The sequence below is a fragment of the Bactrocera oleae genome, unplaced genomic scaffold (assembly GCF_042242935.1).
Source record: "Bactrocera oleae isolate idBacOlea1 unplaced genomic scaffold, idBacOlea1 ctg00000033.1, whole genome shotgun sequence".
Lineage (NCBI taxonomy): Eukaryota > Metazoa > Arthropoda > Insecta > Diptera > Tephritidae > Bactrocera > Bactrocera oleae.
Window position 1 is genome coordinate 17,501 of NW_027212774.1, and position 7,500 is coordinate 25,000.

Genomic DNA, 7,500 nt, shown 5'->3' on the forward strand with positions numbered 1-7,500 from the left:
TCATATAAGTATTAATTGTATAAAGTCTATGCAGTAATAAATTTTCATATAAGTAGTAAATATATAAAGTCTATGAAGTAATAAATTTTCATATAAGTATTAAATGTATAAAGTCTATGAAGTAATAAATTTTCATATAAGTATTAATTGTATAAAGTCTATGAAGTAATAAATTTTCATATAAGTAGTAAATATATAAAGTCTATGAAGTAATAAATTTTCATATAAGTATTAATTGCATAAAGTCTATGAAGTAATAAATTTTCATATAAGTACTAAATGTATAAAGTCTATGAAGTAATAAATTTTCATATAAGTAGTAAATATATAAAGTCTATGAAGTAATAAATTTTCATATAAGTATTAATTGTATAAAGTCTATGAAGTAATAAATTTTCATATAAGTATTAATTGTATAAAGTCTATGAAGTAATAAATTTTCATATAAGTATTAATTGTATAAAGTCTATGAAGTAATAAATTTTCATATAAGTATTAATTGTATAAAGTCTATGAAGTAATAAATTTTCATATAAGTACTAAATGTATAAAGTCTATGAAGTAATAAATTTTCATATAAGTAGTAAATATATAAAGTCTATGAAGTAATAAATTTTCATATAAGTATTAAATGTATAAAGTCTATGAAGTAATGAATTTTCATATAAGTATTAATTGTATAAAGTCTATGAAGTAATAAATTTTCATATAAGTATTAATTGTATAAAGTCTATGAAGTAATAAATTTTCATATAACTATTAATTGTATAAAGTCTATGAAGTAATAAATTTTCATATAAGTATTAATTGTATAAAGTCTATGAAGTAATAAATTTTCATATAAGTATTAAATGTATAAAGTCTATGAAGTAATAAATTTTCATATAAGTATTAATTGTATAAAGTCTATGAAGTAATAAATTTTCATATAAGTATTAATTGTATAAAGTCTATGAAGTAATAAATTTTCATATAAGTAGTAAATATATAAAGTCTATGAAGTAATAAATTTTCATATAAGTATTAAATGTATAAAGTCTATGAAGTAATAAATTTTCATATAAGTATTAATTGTATAAAGTCTATGAAGTAATAAATTTTCATATAAGTATTAATTGTATAAAGTCTATGAAGTAATAAATTTTCATATAAGTATTAATTGTATAAAGTCTATGAAGTAATAAATTTTCATATAAGTACTAAATGTATAAAGTCTATGAAGTAATAAATTTTCATATAAGTAGTAAATATATAAAGTCTATGAAGTAATAAATTTTCATATAAGTATTAATTGTATAAAGTCTATGAAGTAATAAATTTTCATATAAGTATTAATTGTATAAAGTCTATGAAGTAATAAATTTTCATATAAGTACTAAATGTATAAAGTCTATGAAGTAATAAATTTTCATATAAGTAGTAAATATATAAAGTCTATGAAGTAATAAATTTTCATATAAGTATTAAATGTATAAAGTCTATGAAGTAAAATATAAAGTCTATGAAGTAATAAATTTTTATATAAGTATAAAAAATATAAAGTCTATGAAGTAATGAATTTTCATATAAGTATTAAATGTATAAAGTCTATGAAGTAATAAATTTTCATATAAGTATTAATTGTATAAAGTCTATGAAGTAATAAATTTTCATATAAGTATTAATTGTATAAAGTCTATGAAGTAATAAATTTTCATATAAGTATTAATTGTATAAAGTCTATGAAGTAATAAATTTTCATATAAGTATTAATTGTATAAAGTCTATGAAGTAATAAATTTTCATATAAGTATTAATTGTATAAAGTCTATGAAGTAATAAATTTTCATATAAGTATTAATTGTATAAAGTCTATGAAGTAATAAATTTTCATATAAGTATTAATTGTATAAAGTCTATGAAGTAATAAATTTTCATATAAGTATTAATTGTATAAAGTCTATGAAGTAATAAATTTTCATATAAGTATTAATTGTATAAAGTCTATGAAGTAATAAATTTTCATATAAGTATTAATTGTATAAAGTCTATGAAGTAATAAATTTTCATATAAGTATTAATTGTATAAAGTCTATGAAGTAATAAATTTTCATATAAGTATTAATTGTATAAAGTCTATGAAGTAATGAATTTTCATATAAGTATTAAATGTATAAAGTCTATGAAGTAATAAATTTTCATATAAGTATTAATTGTATAAAGTCTATGAAGTAATAAATTTTCATATAAGTATTAATTGTATAAAGTCTATGAAGTAATAAATTTTCATATAAGTATTAATTGTATAAAGTCTATGAAGTAATAAATTTTCATATAAGTACTAAATGTATAAAGTCTATGAAGTAATAAATTTTCATATAAGTATTAATTGTATAAAGTCTATGAAGTAATAAATTTTCATATAAGTATTAATTGTATAAAGTCTATGAAGTAATAAATTTTCATATAAGTATTAATTGTATAAAGTCTATGAAGTAATAAATTTTCATATAAGTACTAAATGTATAAAGTCTATGAAGTAATAAATTTTCATATAAGTAGTAAATATATAAAGTCTATGAAGTAATAAATTTTCATATAAGTATTAATTGTATAAAGTCTATGAAGTAATAAATTTTCATATAAGTATTAATTGTATAAAGTCTATGAAGTAATAAATTTTCATATAAGTATTAATTGTATAAAGTCTATGAAGTAATAAATTTTCATATAAGTACTAAATGTATAAAGTCTATGAAGTAATAAATTTTCATATAAGTAGTAAATATATAAAGTCTATGAAGTAATAAATTTTCATATAAGTATTAAATGTATAAAGTCTATGAAGTAATGAATTTTCATATAAGTATTAATTGTATAAAGTCTATGAAGTAATAAATTTTCATATAAGTATTAATTGTATAAAGTCTATGAAGTAATAAATTTTCATATAACTATTAATTGTATAAAGTCTATGAAGTAATAAATTTTCATATAAGTATTAATTGTATAAAGTCTATGAAGTAATAAATTTTCATATAAGTATTAAATGTATAAAGTCTATGAAGTAATAAATTTTCATATAAGTATTAATTGTATAAAGTCTATGAAGTAATAAATTTTCATATAAGTATTAATTGTATAAAGTCTATGAAGTAATAAATTTTCATATAAGTAGTAAATATATAAAGTCTATGAAGTAATAAATTTTCATATAAGTATTAAATGTATAAAGTCTATGAAGTAATAAATTTTCATATAAGTATTAATTGTATAAAGTCTATGAAGTAATAAATTTTCATATAAGTATTAATTGTATAAAGTCTATGAAGTAATAAATTTTCATATAAGTATTAATTGTATAAAGTCTATGAAGTAATAAATTTTCATATAAGTACTAAATGTATAAAGTCTATGAAGTAATAAATTTTCATATAAGTAGTAAATATATAAAGTCTATGAAGTAATAAATTTTCATATAAGTATTAATTGTATAAAGTCTATGAAGTAATAAATTTTCATATAAGTATTAATTGTATAAAGTCTATGAAGTAATAAATTTTCATATAAGTACTAAATGTATAAAGTCTATGAAGTAATAAATTTTCATATAAGTAGTAAATATATAAAGTCTATGAAGTAATAAATTTTCATATAAGTATTAAATGTATAAAGTCTATGAAGTAAAATATAAAGTCTATGAAGTAATAAATTTTTATATAAGTATAAAAAATATAAAGTCTATGAAGTAATGAATTTTCATATAAGTATTAAATGTATAAAGTCTATGAAGTAATAAATTTTCATATAAGTATTAATTGTATAAAGTCTATGAAGTAATAAATTTTCATATAAGTATTAATTGTATAAAGTCTATGAAGTAATAAATTTTCATATAAGTATTAATTGTATAAAGTCTATGAAGTAATAAATTTTCATATAAGTATTAATTGTATAAAGTCTATGAAGTAATAAATTTTCATATAAGTATTAATTGTATAAAGTCTATGAAGTAATAAATTTTCATATAAGTATTAATTGTATAAAGTCTATGAAGTAATAAATTTTCATATAAGTATTAATTGTATAAAGTCTATGAAGTAATAAATTTTCATATAAGTACTAAATGTATAAAGTCTATGAAGTAATAAATTTTCATATAAGTAGTAAATATATAAAGTCTATGAAGTAATAAATTTTCATATAAGTATTAATTGTATAAAGTCTATGAAGTAATAAATTTTCATATAAGTATTAATTGTATAAAGTCTATGAAGTAATAAATTTTCATATAAGTATTAATTGTATAAAGTCTATGAAGTAATAAATTTTCATATAAGTATTAAATGTATAAAGTCTATGAAGTAATAAATTTTCATATAAGTAGTAAATATATAAAGTCTATGAAGTAATAAATTTTCATATAAGTATTAAATGTATAAAGTCTATGAAGTAATGAATTTTCATATAAGTATTAATTGTATAAAGTCTATGAAGTAATAAATTTTCATATAAGTATTAATTGTATAAAGTCTATGAAGTAATAAATTTTCATATAAGTATTAATTGTATAAAGTCTATGAAGTAATAAATTTTCATATAAGTATTAATTGTATAAAGTCTATGAAGTAATAAATTTTCATATAAGTATTAAATGTATAAAGTCTATGAAGTAATAAATTTTCATATAAGTATTAATTGTATAAAGTCTATGAAGTAATAAATTTTCATATAAGTATTAATTGTATAAAGTCTATGAAGTAATAAATTTTCATATAAGTAGTAAATATATAAAGTCTATGAAGTAATAAATTTTCATATAAGTATTAAATGTATAAAGTCTATGAAGTAATAAATTTTCATATAAGTATTAATTGTATAAAGTCTATGAAGTAATAAATTTTCATATAAGTATTAATTGTATAAAGTCTATGAAGTAATAAATTTTCATATAAGTATTAATTGTATAAAGTCTATGAAGTAATAAATTTTCATATAAGTACTAAATGTATAAAGTCTATGAAGTAATAAATTTTCATATAAGTAGTAAATATATAAAGTCTATGAAGTAATAAATTTTCATATAAGTATTAATTGTATAAAGTCTATGAAGTAATAAATTTTCATATAAGTATTAATTGTATAAAGTCTATGAAGTAATAAATTTTCATATAAGTACTAAATGTATAAAGTCTATGAAGTAATAAATTTTCATATAAGTAGTAAATATATAAAGTCTATGAAGTAATAAATTTTCATATAAGTATTAAATGTATAAAGTCTATGAAGTAAAATATAAAGTCTATGAAGTAATAAATTTTTATATAAGTATAAAAAATATAAAGTCTATGAAGTAATGAATTTTCATATAAGTATTAAATGTATAAAGTCTATGAAGTAATAAATTTTCATATAAGTATTAATTGTATAAAGTCTATGAAGTAATAAATTTTCATATAAGTATTAATTGTATAAAGTCTATGAAGTAATAAATTTTCATATAAGTATTAATTGTATAAAGTCTATGAAGTAATAAATTTTCATATAAGTATTAATTGTATAAAGTCTATGAAGTAATAAATTTTCATATAAGTATTAATTGTATAAAGTCTATGAAGTAATAAATTTTCATATAAGTATTAATTGTATAAAGTCTATGAAGTAATAAATTTTCATATAAGTATTAATTGTATAAAGTCTATGAAGTAATAAATTTTCATATAAGTATTAATTGTATAAAGTCTATGAAGTAATAAATTTTCATATAAGTATTAATTGTATAAAGTCTATGAAGTAATAAATTTTCATATAAGTATTAATTGTATAAAGTCTATGAAGTAATAAATTTTCATATAAGTATTAATTGTATAAAGTCTATGAAGTAATAAATTTTCATATAAGTATTAATTGTATAAAGTCTATGAAGTAATAAATTTTCATATAAGTATTAATTGTATAAAGTCTATGAAGTAATGAATTTTCATATAAGTATTAAATGTATAAAGTCTATGAAGTAATAAATTTTCATATAAGTATTAATTGTATAAAGTCTATGAAGTAATAAATTTTCATATAAGTATTAATTGTATAAAGTCTATGAAGTAATAAATTTTCATATAAGTATTAATTGTATAAAGTCTATGAAGTAATAAATTTTCATATAAGTATTAATTGTATAAAGTCTATGAAGTAATAAATTTTCATATAAGTAGTAAATATATAAAGTCTATGAAGTAATAAATTTTCATATGAGTATTAAATGTATAAAGTCTATGAAGTAAAATATAAAGTCTATGAAGTAATAAATTTTTTTATAAGTATAAAAAATATAAAGTCTATGAAGTAATGAATTTTCATATAAGTATTAAATGTATAAAGTCTATGAAGTAATAAATTTTCATATAAGTATTAAATGTATAAAGTCTATGAAGTAATAAATTTTCATATAAGTATTAAATATGAAGTCATACAAGTTAAAAATTTAAAAAAAAAATCGATTGTAAAAATACTTTTGATGTTATTAGTTGTATTATGACCATGACGATATTTGAAAATGATATAAATTACCCACGTATATATGAGTTTTTAAATTTTAAATAGGTTAAAAGAATTTTTCCATATATTTTCGGGTTGGTAACGTCAACATGGGAGAGAACATTTATAACAAATTTGCACAAATCTGCTCAAATTGACATATACTGAAATAGTACTTATATGAAAATTTATTGCTTCATAGACTTTATACATTTAGTACTTATATGAAAATTTTTTACTGCTAGGAAATGTATTATACTTTTATATATTTGAATTCCTTATGTTAGTTTATTAGTAAGAAATTGTTTTTAAATACTTATAAGTATGAATATTACTATACTTATATGATTTATGTATTTAGTACTTGTATGAAAATTTTCATACTTGTATGACTTTATTTACTTAGTATTTATATGGAAATATTTTTTACTTTATATGTATTTTTAAGTAAATATGAAAATGAAAGTTGATTTTGTGTGCCTTTTTATTCCTGGTTTTTATACAGTTAGTTTAAATAGAAATAGATTTTGTTTTATACAAAACTCTATATTCTGTACTAACATATTGTATATAATGAGCGTTTTTTATTCCTGGTTTCCTACAGTTAGTTTAAATAGAAATAGATTTTGTTTTATACAAAAACATAAAAAATCTATTATTCTATACTAACATATTGTAGAAATAAATATTAAACAATATTTTAGTTTTATTTGTGAGCTATTCTAATATTTACTCATAAAATATATGTGTAAAAGGATGGTTTTTAAATAAAATAAAATATTAATGTGTTGCACCCGAAAATACTTTTTATCATATATTTATTATTGAAATAAATATAATAGAATTTGAAATTATTAATTTCAAATCAAGAAAAAAATGTATATACTCTTAAAAAAAGGTATATATATTACTATATGCATTGAAATAAAGTAAAATGTATAGAATGATATTATTTGAAAATTTTGCCAATATAAGAAGAAATATCGT